The sequence below is a fragment of the Lissotriton helveticus genome, chromosome 4_1, assembly GCF_964261635.1.
Source record: "Lissotriton helveticus chromosome 4_1, aLisHel1.1, whole genome shotgun sequence".
Classification (NCBI taxonomy): Eukaryota; Metazoa; Chordata; class Amphibia; order Caudata; family Salamandridae; genus Lissotriton; species Lissotriton helveticus.
In genome coordinates this window covers 277,579,398-277,600,327 of record NC_136063.1, presented here as the reverse complement: position 1 = coordinate 277,600,327, position 20,930 = coordinate 277,579,398, and the positions used below count along the sequence as shown (strand labels likewise).

At 44.1% G+C, this 20,930-nt stretch overlaps 1 long non-coding RNA gene across 1 annotated transcript in view; it reads left to right on the top strand.

The window, feature by feature from the left end:
- LOC144827128 (uncharacterized) overlaps positions 1–20,930 on the top strand; it is a 647,768-nt gene that overhangs the window by 103,421 nt on the left and 523,417 nt on the right. The window contains exon 3 of the long non-coding RNA XR_013610035.1: positions 6,806–6,852. This is a non-coding gene — a long non-coding RNA (uncharacterized LOC144827128). The remainder of the gene's footprint in view (positions 1–6,805; positions 6,853–20,930) is intronic.

The following is a 20,930-nucleotide window of genomic DNA, read 5'->3' as shown; positions in this document are numbered from 1 at the left end:
GCGATGGCGATGTCCGGTCCTGAGGTGGTGTTTGTCCAGGTTTCGGTAAAGAATGCTACGTCAGGGGTAGTGCTGTCGAGGAGGTCCCACATTTCGGTGGCGTGTTTGTGGAGGGATCGAACGTTGAGGAGGATGCATTGCAGGGTCTTAGGTTCGGTTGTGTTCTTGCGGGCGGATTGCGCTGGGTCAGTGGTCTTGGCAGTGCTGCAGGTGTGCCAGCAGCGGTGACAGCTGAAGGTGATGCTAGCTTGCAGTTGTTGTTACGGCCTGGGTTGAGAGTGTGGAGTGCCGCTGGGTCGTAGCGTTGGCGGTGCAGAGATACAGGGTTCTCAGTAGGGAGCCTTCTCTACACCCAGGGGGAACCTCTCAGTACACTCCATCCCTCAGTATTCCAAAGGGACCAGTAAACTCCTGCTAGCCCTGCCAGTACGATTGTTGAGGGGCTGTCTTTAGAATTGTGAGGCATGAGACACCTCTGCACCACAAGATGTGCTGGGTTATGTGCTATAGACCATTGTAGATTTGTGCTTTTTTTCTGCCGTTGAACATGAGCTTGCCTTCTCATGAAATTTTATGCCGCAATTGGCTAGGTGTACTTTGAGAATGAGTTTACGTATTGTGAAGATCTTGAGGATGGTAATGGAACCTGGTGGAGCTCTGCATAACAGTAACTCCGGTTAGTGCGAATGAGTTGATGCTGATCGATTCAGATATCTTGTACGGAGGAATCAGTTTGAGTTTTCGGTTTTTGTCTCTTATTTGACCAGTTTTTTCAGTGAGCTGGTTCGTAAGCTTGCATTTCTTTGTTCACATTGGGAGATTTGAACATCTAAGTTTAGATTTATGGAATGCTTGATAGACTTGAGGAGGGCTTTGCTTCTATTTGAGTCTTCAGAGATGGTACAAGTGATGTAGGTTGCGTTAGCTGTGGCTAGGGGGTTTTGGTATGATGTATTTACATTTTGTATTCTTACAAGACCTTTTTGGAGTTGGATTTTGTACCAAGCTTCATTCTTTTGTGCATTATTTGTTTTAGGTTGGTGAATTCTTGAGTTATTTTGATGTTCTTGGCTTTAGTTGCAAGGGCCATAGAGCACATTGGATTGATTGTAATCCGAGCACAAGTCCTAAAAAACAGAAGTGGCAGGACTAACAAAGTGAGACACCATGCAAGTGACATCTTGGCTCCTATGATCACAGCGTGACATCACGGCTCATGACATTGCATGTGGCATCACAGGAAGTGGCATCACAACCCATGACCTCACAAAGCTGACATAAAATTTTACCTCACAAATATGTTTAGCCGGTATATCATGAGTACATTTGAGAACATTACAATATTTAACAACTGAGATTTTGCATTGGGTTTGTGCCAAAAATGTGATGCAACTCAGACGCAAGATCTGGGCCTCAACTTATAAATGTTTTAAAACTCTGCCACAAAGAAATTGGCTACAAGGTGAAAGATGGCAGTACATTTGTTCTGCTTAATTGGTTGCAAAGTCTGCATTTTAAAATATCTCATGGGGTTAAAACACCTACTGCAGAGATCTTTGTGTGCCAACTAAATCTCAGGCAATAATAATAATAGTGGTGAAAAAACCTCTAGAAGTTACTATATTTGTGGGAGAGATCTGTATTTTGTCTAGTCCCAGCTTTGAATCAAAGTAACATGTTGGGTTAATATGTCTTCTGCAAAGTACATTATGTAATATGCAGAGGACAGATTTTTATTTTATGTAAATGAATCTTCCCTTAAAGTCTTTAGCACACCATCAACTTAACTAACATCAACAACTCAAATCAGTCTAAAATCACACCATCAACTTATTCAGAAACTAGCCTTTAGAACTCTACAGAGCCTAAAGACTGATTTCTCTCCATTTAGCTTTAGGGGATGTCAGCACATCAACCATTGGGCTGAAAGGGCTTCAGCCCCCCCTCATGATTTTCTTTAATGTGATAAGCTGATGACACCCAAATTACCACATTAGTGGGGAATGTGTTAGCCATGGCATCTAACCTACATGCATGTTAGGCCACAGTAACTCAGTGGACCTCCAAGGTTTACTAAAGATCTTGGAGTGTATGGGGCACTGATCTTTCTTTTAAAAAACAGATAACTGCAGTTTCGTCTTTCTGTTTGTACTATTTACGTTTGCGTCTCAAAGTGTTACGTTTGTTACCCATGGATGTGTGCCATACAGTGATTCAAGCAACTGTGCCATTGCGCCTCAAATATTATAACACTGTAAATGTGCATCTTCCCTTAAAGTCTTTAGCACACCATCAACTTATTCAGAAACTAGCCTTTAGAACTCTACAGAGCCTACATCAAAGTGGCTCCATTACAAAATCTTCCACAGCACAACACTAGTTCCCAGTACAGAAAAAATTACAATTTAAGGCTTTGCGTATTGTACACAGAGCTTTATATAACCAAAGTGCTGTGACATTGAAAGCAAAAATCAGGGGAAATGTTTCGAGTCCTGCGTTATGATCCACAGATGCTTGTTTATTAGACTGTTCGGATTAGGAGGCGGGGGCTTTTCCTACCTGGCGCCAAACCTTTGGAACTCACTTCCTTACTCCCTTCGATCTGAGGCAATGTAGGGATGTGGTTCCAAAGAAGGGCAGATTGTGACCTTTAAAATGAGGTGTGGGAAATGTTCAGAAATACAGCAATAGAGATTGAGGCAGGTGGACATACAGATTAGAGTATGCTATACTATGAGAGAGAGGAGCATGCAAAAGAGAGAAGGTAATGTAAAGAGATGGATATGGACATCTTTGCCTGCTTGACAGCTTGTTTCAGGATAGGAAGTGGCCCCAGCTCTTCCGGCCTCCATCACAGGCCCCAAAGATGCAACTGGTTTCCCACAGCCAGAATTTCAGCTTTACTACCATTTAGTTTGAGGCAGTTATTTCCCATCCATTGAGCCGCTGTGACAAGGCATGGTCTAAGATTTTATAAACTATTGTCCTTTGTTGTAGATAGAGAGAAGACAATCTGAGTGTCGTCAGTGTACAAAAACAAAGCAAGGCCGAAAGCTTCCACAATATCCGCCAGAGGGCAATAGGAAGATGACATTGGATGTGGTTTGTGTTTTTTAATACTAGATGGATGCAGTCGTTGTGAGGGCTTTGCTGTCTTAATCCACAGTTTTTTAAATGTTTTTGTGAGGGTGTAGCTAAGGTACAATGCAGCTGTCTTGGAGGGTGATTGGGAAAAGTGGCATGTGAAGCGTTCCATGGAGTTGAGGATGGAATTTTCATTTAGCTTTCTTGACTAAGATGTAAAGTGAATGTCATGCGAGTCTACTTTGGCCGTGTGCCTGTATATGATCCGAGTGTTATATTTGGTAGACTCTGAGGAGAAGGACCTCGTGATTGGCTCTGAACCTTTTTCATCTAATGAAAGATTGCATCTGACTGGTGTGCGGTAAGGGCACCTGAAATGCCTGCAGTGTAAGGTATTGCAGAATATCCATTTATGAACCTTACTTTCAAAGTATCGTAAGTGTGAATGCTGTGGGAGGAGGTGAGTGAGATTTGTGTGAGTTGCTGGAGATGGAGGTCCGGGAATTTTATGTGTAGATGTGATGTTTGCATGTGGGTATGAGATTTGGTATTGTGTTGACGAACACATTCGGTAGCTTAAATATGAGCATTAGTATAGGAAGTAGTGGCTCTAACTTTTGGTCCTTCCCAGGCTCTGGCAGGTTCAACACAATGCTGCCTTTGCCTTCTGTTCCTTTAACATTATATACGTGGGTGAAAGCACATGAGAGTCTAGATGCTATGGGCTGGCTCAGATTGATTGGAGGCATGGTGAGTCACAGGACCCGCATAAATGGGACTCCTTTTGTCCCGTCAAAATGATGGACCTAGTAGTGAAGATTCTTAACAAGATCCATGTCCGACTCCTTGTTTATACCTGAGGCGCAAACTATATTTAGAGTTGGAATGAAATTTTCTATAATGCTGAGAGTATTTCATATCGCGAGCAAAGTTTGGGAGTTTGACCGTAATTAAGTGGTAATCTCATTGGAAGCCGAAATGGTGTTTGACACCTTGTGCAGTGGACAACTTTTGGGGTTGAACGCTTGCTTGATGTGACCCTGAAAAAAGTCTACAGCTAGTATATGTTTTTGAAGGCTATTGGTGAATAGCTGGAAGGTGCAATACATGCAGAGGTTCCTACCATTCTCTGTATTATTTGACTCTTATTACAGAGCCATTCACATGTATCATGAGACATGCCTTCCATCATTGTGCTATTCCTCTGGGATGCAACACACATCTGCATTCCCTGTGTTTACATACAACATGTTCATCTATGCAAAACACCCCCAAGAGTCCATTTCTCTGATGCTAGAAGAGTTTGAGCAATTCAGCTTCTAGCCAGAATGTGCATCAACAGGGAAAAGCCCTGCCATTTTCCCATCCAAAGCCTCCATCATGGATATCCTGAGATTTGAGTTTGAGTTTGAGTTTTAAATTATTTATAAAGCGCGCGTTCACCGGAACGGTTCCATGGCGCTATGGTAAGTCAAGTCCTCAGAGACAAGAAAAACGGAAGGGGGACTAATGATAATTTATTGGGGGAAGGCTTTGGCGAATAAAAAGTTTTTTAAAGCCTTTCTGAAAAGTGAGTATTGGGTAGTACATCTCAGGTGGACTGGGAGGGAGTTCCAGAAAGTGGGGGCAAGAGTGGAAAATTTGGAGCCCCCCCATTTTTTTCGGCGGAATCGGGGAATGGTCAGCAGGTGTAGGGAAGAGGAGCGGAGTTCCCTGGTAGGGGCGTAAAGTTTGATCTCTGAGGAGACAAACGCAGGAGCTGAGCCTAACTGGGCCTGAAAGACAAGGCAGCCTACCTTAAATTGAGAGCGTTCCTGAATGGGGAGCCAGTGTAGGGATTTCAAGAGGGGAGTGACATGATGAGATCTGGAGAGATTGTAAACCAAGCGAGCAGCCTGGTTCTGAACCAGCTGCAACCGACGTACGTTGTAGGCGGGCATACCGTAGTAGAGGACATTGGCGTCGTCCAATCGAGAGATGACCATAGCCAGTGTGAGAAGCTTTAGGGCCGTGAAGGAGAAAAACCGGGAGACCCTGCGGATAGTGCGGAGGGACAAAAAAGAGGATGAAAACCACCGAGCTCACCTGGGAATGTAAAGTGAGTTGGTCATTGAGTTTAATGCCAAGGGTTTTAACAGAGGGGGAAGGAGAGGGAGGGGGCCCAAGAGAAAGGGGCCAAAAGATGGGGGACCAGGGACAGGAGCAACCACCTGTCAAGACCAACTCGGTTTTATCTGGGTTTAATTTCAGGTGGTTGTGATTCATCCAGTCTCGGATGAAGAGCATGGTGGATTGAAAATTAGATTTAGAGTCAGGGGAGTGGGAGAGAGAAAAGATGAGCTGGAGGTCATCCGCATAATTATATACGGATACCTCCATTTGCTGAAGTGCAAAGATGAGGGGGGCTATGTACAAATTAAATAATAGGGGAGAGAGGGAGGAACCTTGAGGAACCCCGCATAACAGCTTCCGGGGTTCAGCCGAGAAATCTCCCAGACGGACCGCTTGGGTGCGGCCATTTAGGAAGGAGGACAGCCAGACCAGGGCCGTGCCACCGATCCCTGCCGCCCGACACGGGAAAGTAAGATGGAATGGTCCACCGTGTCAAAGGCGGCGGAGAGATCGAGTAGCACCAAGGCCTGGGGAATGTTCGTGTCTAATCCCTCTCTAAGATTGTCGAGTACTGAGAGCACGACTGATTCGGTGGAGTGACCTGGGCGAAAACCGGCCTGGCGAGGAGCTAAGATTTGCCAGTGTTATCTCTTTGGTGTGTAATTCTGCTACCAATTCTACCCAGCAGAAGATACTCTTCTGAAAAATAATACATATAGAACCTAAAAACGTGGTATATTTTTGGATCACGCACCTTTTTATGTAAATAATGTACATAAATATTTTATTTGCTGAAGAACATCATATACAGTAAATATGTTTACATCAGTTTCACAGCTTTGATGTTTGTCATAACATGCAACATTTTATTAATTCACAAAATGTTTTGAATATGTCATCCGTGATCCATGTCAGTGGTTTATTCTGTGGACACCCCAGTGTAGGTTGAGGTATGGTCCATCAAAAGAAAGTTTGGTTGTTTTTTGGGATGTGACATGCTCTATGAAAGGGAGGTAGATGTGGGTTTGTCTCCATCTTGTTCATTTCTCTGATCTTTCCATGACCAGTATTGCCACATTTGTGTCCACCAGAGGTCTTTAAAGTGTGTTTCTTGTGCCTTACATTTGTGAATAAGCATCATGTTAGCACCTAGACAATAATGAGTGACGAACTTGCTTGTTGCGGAGCTGAGTCTGTATATTTCTTTTTGGACCTAATATGAAATGTATCTTAGTGATAATCAAATGTTGGATCTTCCTCCCGAATATTTGAGCCTGGTGCCCAGTTCCTTATTTGTGGGAAGCAGAATCCCTATACTTCTGCAGGAAACATGCCTATTTTCATTCAAGTGAATTTAGAGGAGATCCATCTTTGTATAGTGGTTCCAGGAAAGTCAGGCCTACCTTCGGTCCAACGCTATTTTGTTAAATTCTGATCTGAAATCTGGATTGTAGAAGACTGGAATAAGTTTGAAGGGGGTGAGTGGTGCGGGGATGCAAGGAACGTATGTTTTAATTGTGGTGCCGTAAAATTTCAGTGGTGGTGCAAAAGAGTGGAGTGGAGTATTGTATTGTAATGGCATTTCCTTTGTGCTTACTACACCTTACAGTGCTTTGAAGTGCTTATAGCAAGTTGCACGTCACCCTCGAACCTAAGGTAAGTGGTTTATCCAGTGGTTATTGGTTATTGTTGATTATTGGAATTAGTCTACTTAATTCTACTTGACTTAAGTACAGCATTTGAAACTGTCACCTGCCATGCTTTGTTGCGTTTTCGCTTAGCAGGCATTCAAGGAAAGCACCTGCATGGTGGACTTCGTTTTAAGTGATGGAGCCCAAATGTGACCATCCTCCCTTTCTGCTCTCACATCAGATTGCTTTCCTGTAGGGTTCCACAGGGATCAGCACTGAGACCAGCCCTTTTCAACATCTATATATATAACTCTTGGCCAGGCGCACAACACCCATTGGGCTGAAAGGGCTTCACCCTGAGACAGCCGCACCCGAGTACTTCACATGTCTTTAAAAGACCATTTACTTGCTAACGAGGCTTTGTTGTTTTCCCCCCCCTTCTTAGAGCCCCTGCATCTCCACTCTGACTATCGTTGGAAGAATTACCCCCCCACCACCCCAACCTTTTAGTAATAAACCCCCACCTCCACCCCGGAAATGTAGCTCTAGTTGCACCTCTGCTCTTGGCTAAACTCAGACAAGCTTTCGTGATTTTCTTTAATGTGATAAGCTGATGACACCCAAATTACCACCTTGGTTGGGAATGTGTTAGCCATGGCATCTAACCTACATGCATGTTAGGCCACAGTAACTCAGTGGATGTGCTGACATCCCCTAAAGCTGAATGGAGAGAAATCAGTCTTTTGTCCTTTCTCAATTACAAATGCCCCTCACTTGTGGCCTTCGGAGTTAGTTACCTGCTTCTACACCTTCAAGGTTTACTAAAGATCTTGGAGTGTATGGGGCACTGATCTTTCTTTTAACCCCTTGCCTGCGGGGTTAATTCACCCGCTGTGCTGGGGGGTGGGCGCGCACAGCGCCCCGGTGCTCATGACGAGCTCAACTCGTCAAGAGCCACGGTGGCCGTGTGCTCATGACGAGACTAGCTGAGCTCTTCACGGCCACACCCGTTTCTTCAGAACGTTCAGCACAGCCGGAGAATTAGCCCCGCGTGCGAGCGTTCTGACCGTTATGAGGAGCTCAGCTCGTCATGAGCACACGGACACCGTGGCTCATGACGAGCTGAGCTCGTCATGAGCATGGGATGGGTTAAAAAACAGATTACTGCAGTTTCGTCTTTCTGTTTGTACTATTTACGTTTGCGTCTCAAAGTGTTACGTTTGTTACCCATGGATGTGTGCCATACAGTGATTCAAGCAACTGTGCCATTGCACCTCAAATATTATAACACTATAAATGTGCATCTTCCCTTAAAGTGTTTAGCACACCATCAACTTATTCAGAAACTAGCCTTTAGAACTCTACAGAGCCTACATCAAAGTGGCTCTATTAAAAAATCTTGCACAGCACAACACTGGTTCCCAGTACAGAAAAGATTAAAATTTAAGGCTTTGCGTATTGCACACAGAGCTTTATATAACCAAAGTCCTGTAACATTGAAAACAAAAATCAGGCGAAATGTTTCGAGTCCTGCGTTATGATCCACAGATGCTTGTTTATTAGACTGTTCGGATTAGGAGGCGGGGCCTTTTCCTACCTGGCGCCAAACCTGTGGAACTCACTTCCTTACTCCCTTTGGTCTGAGGCAATGTAGGGATGTGGTTCCAAAGAAGTGCAGATTGTGACCTTTAAAATGAGGTGTGGGAAATGTTCAGAAATACAGCAATAGAGATTGAGGCAGGTGGACATACAGATTAGAGTATGCTATACTATGAGAGAGCGGAGCATGCAGAAGAGAGAAGGTAATGTAAAGAGATTGATATTCGAAAGAAATAGAGTAGAGCTAACAAGCAAAATTTTAAAGCCATTGTCAATTGTCCCTGCAGTTTTAGGAATATTGCGGGAGAAGGTGACATATTTATTGTGTTGTTCTGCTTGTGTATCCCCCTTACATTTCATATTCATTCATGTATTTATGTGCACAGTTTCATTTATGAACAAGTGCTTACTGCATTTATTATTGATTGCAAATGTGGAACATACCATTTACTTTATAATAATTTTATATCGCATCAATTCATATATATTTACATATATGGTTTATATTTCAGGGAATTTCAGTGAAGGTGCAACAAGATTGTTATGTTAAGTCTTGCATTTTACAAGAGGCCTGACCTTTCCAGAATACCCAGAAAAGTATACTTAAGCTTGGTACAGACATGTGCTAAGGTTTGACTTTCTGGGACCATTGGTATTTGCAAGCTATAGCTGTAACATCCTCAGAAAGGCCACAGGTTTCTTTAAGCCAGTCAGGCTTGCTGGGAAAAGCATAAATGAAGCAAAGAGACAGAGAACGGCCTTCTTATAATACAGACCAAGGTCTGTTGTTTGGTTAATCCTAGGTAGCTTAATCCCAGGCCATATTTTGCATTAAATCCCCCAAAGAGTATCAGAGGCTTTTTGAGATAGCATGCATTCTGAGGATGTAAAACTATGGAACGAAAGAAACCCTGATCTGAATGTGGCCTACATCTAACACAAGTATTTGGTGTAGCAAATGCTTTAACCCCCTGTGTAAACCTGCTATTTTAACATACACCACAGACGACCTTATGGTTATATGTTTCTTAGGCAGCCACGTTATATGGTATGGTATTGTATGCTATGGTATGGTATAGTATGGTATGAGACGAGGTTTGGACAGGTAGAACACTACGTATGGGAGCCCAATGTTAGTGGTTTTGTTATGCTTTAGGTTATAGTTTGGATGTAGTTTCATCCATTGTGTTGGTCTGTCGTCCTGTCACACATTTTTACCGATTAGCTCCCATACAAGGGGTGTTAGGCTGCTATGTATTTTTGTTTGTATTTGTGCTTCATACCATATATTGTCATGCAACTGGATGCCCAGTTTTCATGCTGGTTGTAGTCTAGTCATGCCATTTGGTTCATGAGGAAATCAGGAGGTCTAAAGGTTAGATAAGTAGGGATAGAAATCCATGCATTTGGTTGGATGGTGGTACGTACTAAGGCATGATTATGCTGGGAGGGCCTTCTGCTCGTCTGACATGCTGGGTCATGCAGGGTGTTTAAAAGTAGTGTTATTTGTTCTTGTATGTTACTTGATGCTTGTATGGCCATTGGCCGCTTAGTCTGTATTGTGTTTTTGTACAAATGTGACATAGCCAGTCTTTTGCAGTGAACATTTATAAATCACTCCATTTGTTATTCTCTGTCACTGTGTGTTGTATTCAGTCAGTGTTTGCTTGATGATGTCTGATGGGATTGTGAACAGTCACATTTATCATATTAATTCAGGATCGCTCTAGTTTACCTCAACAAAACGTCTTTGAGGAGCATGTCAAAGGGATGGTATGGTGAGAGTGGTTCATGATCTGCTTGTGTTGATTCCTCCTGTAGCCCACTCTGCCCCAGGTAATGGACTGTCTTTTTCGTGCCAAATCAAACCTGCGTTTAACTCTGTGGCATATCAGTTATTTCCATTGTGTACAATTTCCCCAGTTCATTTCCCCTTAAAATGTTGCCTAAGTTCTTCTGCAATAATGTGTAGACGGGTTATAGTCTTTCTTGTTAGGCCAGTAATATACGTCAAAATCTTCCATTTTGCTTGTGTCTCCACCCAGAAGTTTTTGCTAATTGTCTATGCCAGAGATTCCAGCTTTGGGTTGAATATCAATGGAAAGGTTAGGATTCTCTTACATGTCCTTCTGCTTAGGTGTTTCTTGTTGGTCTATTAGAGTTCCAATAGTGGTGAATATATTGTGTAGAATGTAGATGGAGCTCTGCAGATGGCAAATAAGATACTTTTGCAGCATTGTTCAAATAAAGCACCAATCAACATAATGTAATACCTGCTCAGCCTCAAAGGCCAGAATAGAGTAGAGAGTATCTGCTTGTCATTGAGCTCTGTGCTATTTATTACTTTTCAGATGGTATCACCAATGGTTGAATAAAAAGTCAGCTTGATCTGGGTGTACATGACAAGGGAATGCCCGCTCCTTTTGGGCTGCAAGTACGTTAGAGTAGACTTGGCATCATAGGTAAGATGGATGATGAGAAGGTAGAAAGCACATAGTTAATGCCAAGTTTATATGCCATGATTGACACATTCTTCCTCAGTTAGTCTCAAATTTGACTGTATATGTTTAATTTCAAAGAGGATTAGCTTTGTTTCAAATTCTGTGTTCTGGCAGTGTTCATTGCCTGTCGGCCTGGCCCCAGTGCAGGATTATCTTTTTGATAATAATAACTACAGTTTTACTTCTGATAATGTGCAAAAATGTATAAAAATAAAACTTTTACGAAGAACTGGCGCCACACTGAATTATGATGAGTGAAATGTTATCACCTGCATATAGATGATCTACCTCTCATCTTCCCACCAAGAAACAAAAATTGTGAAAAATTGTATTATCATCAAGCTCCCTATTAGGACCTTATTCAAAAATACCACCGGATGCCTTCATCCTCTCTCTGTTGCGTCCAGTGATGCTCAATTCCAGAAAATTTCAATTTTGGTTGAAATTGTTCTAGCCGATTCCTCACCTTATGTATGAATATCCTCCAGTTGCCACACTGGATCTGGAAGACTTTTCCTTTCAGCAATAGCTCTCCAGCACCGCTAGGTAGTGCCACGTGGCTTCAACCATTGCCACACCCGCACAAGCTATGACTGCATTGTATGTATGGTACCGGCAGGCACATTGGCGTCACTTCCTGTTTTTCTGTGCTTCATCAATGCGGATCTGGAGTTTTTTCAGCGTTTCACCAACAAAACGTACCAGCAAATCGAACATGTCTTCCAGTAGGGTTTTGGGATTAAAATCCTTTTGGGGATGCTGTAAAGGGTATTTTTGTCAGATGAGCACAAAAATCTGCATATGGTGTCTTAAGTCTGATCATGAACTCCTGCGACTGTTGCTCTTTAATGCACCCTGCATGCATCTTGTTTTATCTGAGGCCACAGGGGACACTTCAGCGTGGTCCCTCGCCCCTTCTTCAAGTAAGGAACCTCAAGGTGTCTTTGCACAAGAAACATATAAAACTTCATAGGGAGAGGACGTCCTCTTCCTCAAGAAAACGATTCTGCTCCCAAGACTGTTCTGAGTCACCTCTGTTGCTCGTTGTCGAAGCCAAGTTCAATCATAAAAATTATAAAGGCAGAGTTTCCAACTCATTTGGATGACCTGTCTCCAGACCTTTTAGCTGGCCACCTTGGACCTATTTAGGATCGCTCTGTTACCTTCTGATCCACTTCGCAAGAGGAGCAGCTCCACACCCAACTCCAACCCGTTCCGCACAGGCTCCAACCTTAGTGACACATCCATGGAAGCCTCTGCTTACCCTGGTACAAGCCCTCGTAACTTTGACGTCACCTATGATGGCAAGACTGGCGTTGCCTCAAGACCGATTTCGGCACTCCTGCAACCTAAAAAGTTAGCATTATGCAGGTGATAAGGAAAGTGTTTTAGCATTCTCTTTTCTTTGTCAGACATCCTTCCTCTGAGATTTGATCGGATGGAGGAACTTTTCAGAATCGATTTCCTGCGCTGTAGGGGCAATGGCATATGATATGAATGAAGATGACTGGGAAGCTAAAAGCCTCCTCCCTCCTGAAAAATCAGATGTACAGATGCTGGCCTATACTTAGACTAACGAAATAAAGGTGTCCTTGGAAAGAGTCATCACTTATGCATCTCAGCCTTCTTCAGAAGAAGTCTGCTGTTTAACTTTTGGGATACGTAAAGCAGCAAAATCCAAAATCCTGACTTAAATCCTGCAACATCTTCAGTTTCTGAACCCTTGTTCCATATAATGAAGCCCTTTTGGAGCCAGTTATGGCTCTCTGTAAGAAACACTTTTTGGACCCATCAGTCCACTGACAATTTGCCTGGTCCCTTCCTGTCCACAATTTCTGTCCTTATACCCCTTACCAGAGTCTGGTGATGTTAGCTTCATCTTCCAAATAAAATCTAAATATTTTCCCTACAGCTCCTCCAGTCTATGAGTCTAGAAGCCATGGCTCTGTGGGCAGGATGTTTTTTGCTACAGGGAGCCAAACTTGACATGCTAATGCCATGTACCCTTTTTGCCGATAGGCCCATCCCTTTTGTTAATTGGACACATCAAGAAGCTGTTCTCGGATCTAGTTGCAGGATTTGGACACCTGCAGGCAGATTATGAAGTGTGGCCTGGGTTCTGCTGACACAGTTGCTCTATCCATGGCCATAGTGGCCACTATGCAGCATCACACATGGATGCACTAAACAGCTTTTCAGGAAATATCCAGGCAGCACCAATGGACATAACCTTTGATGGTGGGCTTCTCTTCGGGGACAAGCGTGAATTTTCCCCAGAGGCTTTAAAAACAAGCCACAGCATGGTATGATCAGTTGGCCTAGTCTCCCCGTGACACAGTTACACCAGCAGTACTGTCATGTCTATGTCTTCTCCATGGGACCCTCTCATCACCAGACCCCTCAGTGCCTTTTTGGGAAGGCACGGACTCAAGGCATGCCTACATTATCAACAGCTCCAGTGTCACTGCCTTCCTTTGGATCTGCTGCCTCCGAACTTTTCTGTCTCCTTCCCCCTTCACTACCTACTTTGTTGGAGTAGGGTCTTTCTTACTTTAACATAAGTTGGTTGATGATAACAACTGATTTCTGGGTGTTCCAGCTTGTCCTACAGGGATACTCTTCGCCTTTCCTGACCTCCCCAGCAGACTGCGCTCTTTCTGCCAGGAAGTGTTCTCATCCATGCACCTCGGTTTGTAAGGTGAATATTCTTGAACTGCTGAACAGATGATGCCATAGACTTTGACCAGAGAAGTGGTGCTTTGGAGGAGAGGGTGTGTAGGATTGTATTCCCTTTATTTCATGTTCTCAAAAATGGATGCGGGCTCAGACATGTCCTGGATCTACTATTCCTTAAACCTCTTCATTCAGAAGGACAGGTTCAAAATTCTGTCCTTGATCATGTTCTGTTGGCACTCAATAGGAGGGGGGGGGGGAGACGGGAGGTTGGTTGGCTTTCAAGACTGTCCAGGATGCCTGATGCCTCATGCTGATCCTCCCTCCTCGCACTAAAGTATACCAAAAAGTGATGGATAAAGTGCTTGAATGAATCACGGCCACTGGTAATTACTCTGGCTGCATCCCAATCTATCGTTATTTTGCACACCATGTCATCTGATTTTGGACCCAGTTATATGCAAATCAATCTTTACCCTGCTGCAATCTGAACAGTCCAGCCCGAGCTACCAAGCCATATTGTCCCAGAAACGGAACACAAGGACCAGTTTCGCCTTAGTACAACTTGGTTCCAGGGACACAGTGTACACGAGACCCATGTCTGGGCATACCTGTTCCACTTAGAGTGACACACTAAAGTATTTTAAAAAAGGGATGTATTGAATGCAGTCAGGAAGTCAGGATCCGTGTATTTTTTTACGTGGATGACCAGCTGGTGAAGGCGGGGTCTCATGTATTGGTGTCAGAATATCTTCAGTACACTGTGACTCTCTGGCACCATTTGGGATTTACCATCAACTCCCAGAAGTCACATATCGTTCGTGCGCAGAGCTTAAGCTTTGTTGGTGCAGTGCTAGACACAACATGAATGAAGGATTTTCCTCCTCTGCAGAGTATTGCATATATTCAGGATATGATTCAGATGATTATAGATCTAGTTCCAATCCCATTAGCACGAACCCTATGCCTGTTAGGCCTAATGACTGCCAGCATCGTGTATGGGGTGCCTGACAGCTGGCATATGAGGGACCTTCAATGGTGCTTGGGGTAGCAGTGGCTCCAGCATTGGAGAAACCTTCAGCTCGGGTACAGATTTTCCAATCTGTGGTAGCTCTGCATTGATTGATATTCCTCTCCAGCATCATGGTGGGCCAAGAATTCCGCCCCCCACAGTCGCAGGCTACCAAAGCTACAGATGCCTCCTCATTGGGTTGAGACACTGATGTGTGCCACATGACTTTGGTGAGATCTTTTATCTGTGTCAAAGCTGCTTCATAGAAACGTGCAGAAGCTGCAGCCAGCCCACCTTGTCCTGAAGGCCATCCTTCATTCCATTTCAGAGAGCATCATTCCTATCCTTTTGAAAAACACAACTACTGTCCACTATGTCAACAGGCAGGACTGTGTAGGTTACTGTGTTGCAAGGCCTCATTCCTGTGTAGAGAGCAAAGTCCCATTGACAGTCCCCCTACAGGGCTTTCTCTATGTGAGGTAGGTTGTGCTGAGTCACCTCTCCCTGCAGGACCACAAATGAGAGCTCCATCCAAAGATGATGGACATGATCTTCTCCAGATTGAGATGCCCACATGTGGATCTCTTCGCCACAGCCCAGAACAGGAAGTCTCCTCAGTTTTGTGCAAAACACTTTCCTCCAAATAGATTTATGGGGGCTGCTTTCAGATTCAACAAGTCACAGGGCCTTCTTTACGCACCACCGTGGACTTCTCTTCTGTCAAACATCCTGCAGAAGGTACAGGAGCACCAAGCTCAATTGATCGCCATAGATTGTATTGGGAGGATTTAGTATGCTGATCTGTTGGGACACAACATTCACAGCAGAATCGGCGGGTCCTTCACTCCTGTTCTCTGATGGATTGGATGCTATCACAGGGATGGAGGACCACCATGTCTGCAATAGCATTTAAATAAAGAAAACTTTTTTTAAAAAATACAGTTCTTTTACCTAATAGGAAACTGAGCTACATGTAACCACATCGCTGCGGCGGCTATTCCGCCGCAGCGCTAAGGGGGCGGGGCGGCCGCATGCTGGTGACGGAACCGCTCCGTCATCAGCCGCGGTTGGGCTGTGCTCATGACGGAGCGGTTCCGTCATGGCCCCGCCCGCTCAATAGAACGCCCAGCGCAGGCGCGGCGGCCGGGCCATGACGGAACTGCTCCGTCATCAGCACAGCGCCACCGCAGCTGATGACGGAGCGGTTCCGTCATCAGCATCGAAAGGGTTAAAAGAAAAGTTTATTTTCAAAGTTTGTTTGAGAGTTAGCAGTGGAAGCACGAAATTGGTCTTTCTGTTCCACAATCCATTTGTCCCCTTACCCAGTATTAGTGTGTTTGTGGCACAATGCCACTTTATTCCGCCTCCCAGTGTGTGTGCGTCTTCATACCACTGTTGGGTGCCCTTGCAGTGGTCTGTCCAATCGCAGTGACCCTTACACAATTCAGTGTGGTTGCCTCTCATTGCTCATTTATTACAGTGCGTGCCAAATAAGCAGATTTGACAGTGTAGATAGCACGATCTGGGCGATTGTGCCAGTTTCATAGTCGAAGGTGGGGCATATGTAACATGTCAGCTTGTTTCACGGTAGCATGTGGTGGACGCGCACCATGCAGGACTGTTTACTACAGGTTCATGTGATTTATTTCTTCGTTTCTGTGCCCAGAAACCGAAGCAACTATTACAACCGTCCTATATTCATCCGAAATGTGTAGCATTTCATTGTAGATTCAACAGTGGCTTTACGGGAGGTGCTGTTTCCTACTTTCGTTGACTGAACTCCAGCTCTTTATGGTTTAAAGTTCTTTGTTTCAAAGTCCAGTAACGCCACTCGTGTCCTTGCAAGTTTTGTGCCGACAGAAGCGTCCTTTAGAAATCACCAAACCATGTGTAACAAGTCAAAGTCCGAGGCGGATACACTTTTAAACAACTTGTTGGCCAGCAGGCCATCCGATTAACTCCTTCCGGGGGAACTTAGCAAAACACATTTGTTTGAGAATAAATAAACATTTTTACACGACCGTCAGATGATTATGGAACACACAGTATTGTGCACTGCAGCTGTTGTTTGAGGAAGTCGCTCTACAAGAGATGTTTAATATTTAAGGAAGTGGACTAAGGTGGGGGGGTTACCACTGATCTTATCCACAGGTTTGCGTTTATTTATTCTGAAGCAGCAGGTATTCGTAGTCGTATGCAAACTTGCATAGTGCTTTTATCCAAATTGCATAACTCGTGTTTTTATGTAGTGCTTGTTATCCATTCCCTGCCAAAACCCAATTAATGCCTGCTAGTTAGACAGTGCCCTATTGTGTGCACCTTCCATACATCCCTGCACACCTCGCATTGGCGACCTAACCATTATAAAGAAAACCTCCTAGCCCTACAGCCGCTTTATTAAAGGCAACCTAGTAACTGCCTTACTTCCTTCATCCTTACTTCATTCATCAGAGGCCATCAAACTTTAATGACTTAGTGGCACCACCTAGAAGGCTGTGGTGATTCAAATATCTTGGAAAAGTTTATCAACAATTAGGGGGGTGTGACCAGCAAAAGTTACATAACATAGAGAGGCAGAACAAGGTGAAATCTGGCTTGCAGGCAAAGTATTCAGAATGATATTGATAAGCGTTGTAGATGCAGATTTAGATAATAAGTACTGATGGCCGAGTTACTATGTTTTTCTAGAGATCAGAGTGGCTCCAGGTGATCTTACACTGAGCATGGCACTATTCTTCTCTGGGACTATAACACAAACTTTACACATGCTATCAATTCTATTAGAGAATTATTTGATTGAATCATGTCCACGTGTTTGGTGGTGGTATGATCAAATTGCATCTTTGGGAAGCATTCAGCAAACTGATTAATAATCTTTGAGGATCAAAGTGACTAAAAGGAAGCTGACAGAGTAGAGTTTTTGAGGCTTTCAGTTTCAACACCAATAACAATATTTGTGCTGCTCAACGTAGCACATCCAGAAGTGGTGGCCATTCATAGCAATAATATCACAACAAACATTGGTAAAGCCAATAGGTCTTGCCTATGCAGAGCTTTTGACTTTGACAATGTGTTTTAAACCATGTTGTACTCCAGTGTGGCTGCTGTTTAGCATGGCTAAAAGTTAGTGGTGTAGAGGAGAGTGGCATTGAGTGGAGTGGCGAATATTGGAGTAGCGGGGAATAGAGTGTCACAGACTAGAGTAGAGGGATGTGAAGTGGAGGGGAGCAGTGTGGAGAGGTTTAGAGTGGAATAAAACATTGTGGAGTGTCGTAGAGAGCAGAGTGTCATGGAGCGACGTAGAGTGGAGTAGAGTTGTAGAGTGAAGTGCTGTAGAGTAGAGTAGAGAGGAGAGATGTAGAGTGGAGTAGAGGGTCATGCTGGACAGTTTAAAACATAGCCAGCACATAGAAAGCCAGAAAATGCAAGTTACACACCGCAAAGCCAATGGTAATCAATGAGCAAGATGCATTCCGAGGGGAGCTTTCAGAATGCCCACAAGAAGTCTTTTCACAACCAGACAGCTGCGCTGTTATAGGCCTCAACCTAAAAAGGATGGGCTGGAAATGCAAAAATCATTGAAACATAGTTGATGACTGGGGATCCTTTAACAGTGTGCAAATATATGATTTCGCTAAGAGCCCAACGGTAACTTTGCAATTACCAGTATTAACATCCTTACACTCTAAGACAAAGCCCACACATAGGGTCAGACTGGATGTAATTAATATGAGTACAAAGTAAAAAGTAAAAAGGCTCGTCCATAGTATGCACCCCTAAGAGGGAAGCATCAAAAGAACTCAAGCTAAGGGTTATATAAAAAGATGGTGCACTATCGCCTTGAAGAGCAGAAAGAAATGTAGATCATGTCTGTGGCACTATTCATATTTACAGTAGTACAAATGAGGAAAGGAAACAAAAAGGAACCATTTATTGTTCGATGATCAGTCAGATGCGGACTAGGTCAACAGATGCAGAGGTGAACTAAAAGGACTTAATAAAACTTCTAGGGCGTATGTTTGTATGTATATGGTTTTTGCATAGTGCAAACCGAGGCGAAAGGCAGCAAAGCACTGTACAAAGTCAAAGGTCAGGATATAGTCCACATGTGGACAGAGGGATGGCTGATTTATAAGTGCAGACAGTTCCTGCATCTGTCGTGTAGTAGTGTACTTCCAAAGTGGCATATCTCAGATCTTTCCTAAACTGGAGCAGGGTATTAGCAATCCTGATGGATACAGGAGTTTGTTCCAGATCCCTAGTGCAAAGAAGGAGAAAGGCTGATGCCTTGGTTTTTCTTTTTTCTACTTTTTTCTCTTCAGTATGAGGCTGTCCTGGCTTGTTGAAGATGCAGCCGGTTTGAAGATGGTGCAGGCTGGCAAGTGGAACCAGTGGATTTCCATCAAGGTGGGAGTGAAGTCATCATATTTCTTCAGGCTCTTAGTGAGGCAAACTGTTGCATGTAGGCTGCCATTAAGGGAAGGGCCATCTGCAGTCCAGAGGCTATGGAACAGGGGATTGTCACTAACCACATGCAAGGGTACAAAGGCTTGAATGACAGTTCTGAAGTCACTTTCTGGAAAGAATAGTTTCACTTTCTTTAGTAGAGAAATCTAGTGCCAGACCATCTTTGCTTCAATTTAACCCCTTGCATGTGCTATGAATTTTCGCGCTGTGCGGCTGTTTTAAAGAGTGGGCGGGATCATGACGGCCCCCAGCCGTCATCAGCACACGCCCACCGTGATGCATGACGGACGGGGGCCGTCATCAGCATGGAAGGGGTTAAGGGTTCCTTGAGAGTGAGTTTAGTAACCAGTCTGACATAACCAGTATTCTGGCTGCGGTTGTGCCAATAGCCACCAGAACTGATGAGCTTGTCAGGTGGATGAGCAGGGGTGCCAGTCATGATGACTTTATAAAAGATGCAGCTGGTTTTGAAGATGGTACAAGCCGTCAAGTGGAGCCAGTGGAGTTCCATTAGAGTGAGGCTGATGTGGTCATATTTCTACAGGCCCTTGGTCAGGCATGCAGCTGCACATAGCATGCCATTCTGACTTCTGGAGGGCGATAGAGCAGGACATTGCCACCATACAGGTGCAAGAGTACGAGCGCTTGAATGGCACTTCTGAAGTTGTGTTTCAACCCTTAAAGACTCGTACAGTGGATAGCGGGGCCGATCCCCTATGTTCTCTTTTTAGGTTAATCTGCTTCTTCTATAGAGATTCCAGGATAATTAAGGGAACCTAAAGCCAAGGGAAAAGGAGGTGGGGATGAGAGAGAGAGATAAAACGCTCTCGCCAGCAGGTTGGATGGACAAAGACTTGGAATAGACTCTTAGGGCTGCCTGCACTGTGACTTACATATGGAACCCAATTATCTGTTAAAACACAGAGTTAAAGACGGTAAGTGTGTCATCTGCTATAAAGGGAAATCATGTAACAATACAGATACAAGACACAAAGACTAACTCTGTGGCCTAAGGAGTCTCACTGTCACTAGCCCAAAGGTATACCAGGAAACTTGCCAAGAAACCAATAATGGACTGACTCCACAGGAGGACCAGACTGGCTGAGCTATGCTTAATTTCCAAAACAGCCCACAGGAGCGAAGATAAGGTACAAGACGTACTGGTGGTAACACTGGATGAAACACAGGAGCATAGACAATAAGGACAAGGTAACAGGAGAGTTCCAAGAGTGAAAAACAGTAAACGTGTAGGAAAGAGACCAGGTGTGTACGGATACGAAAGTGAGAGAATCATAACAACTGCTGTTCCCAAGCACGTACTCTCAGCTCAAACAATCTTTATAGGGTTCTTCCTATTCCTTCATGGACATGCCTCTGATCTCTACTGGCCCTATAGTGCCCGGGGCAGCATAGATTTAGTAATGACTGGGTAATGCCTGTCCTGCATGACTGTTGTTTCTATTGCCCTGTCCCTCATCTCCTCCATGTGTGTAGCTCCCTGTGCCTTTTCTGTTGTGCTTCTCCTAGCGATCTGGTGAATTCCATTCTGGAAGAAATGGTTCACTTTCTTTAGTAGACAAAGCATGTATCAGGCGTTCTTTGTTTTCTTGGTGATGAGTTCCTTGAGGCTGATGTTGGTACGCAAGCTGAATCTGAGTGATTTGGCACTGACTGGAAGTTTGTGTTCAAATCGATTCAGGTTTGTGTCCAAGGGTCATAAGACTCAACTGTTCAAGCTACAGGTATACAACAAGCTACAAATGGCTGTTTCCTGGAAGTACTTAGCTAACCAGTTGCAACTGGACCTAGACTGGAACCTGCCTGGCACCCTGTGAGTCTCTTAGTGCCTCC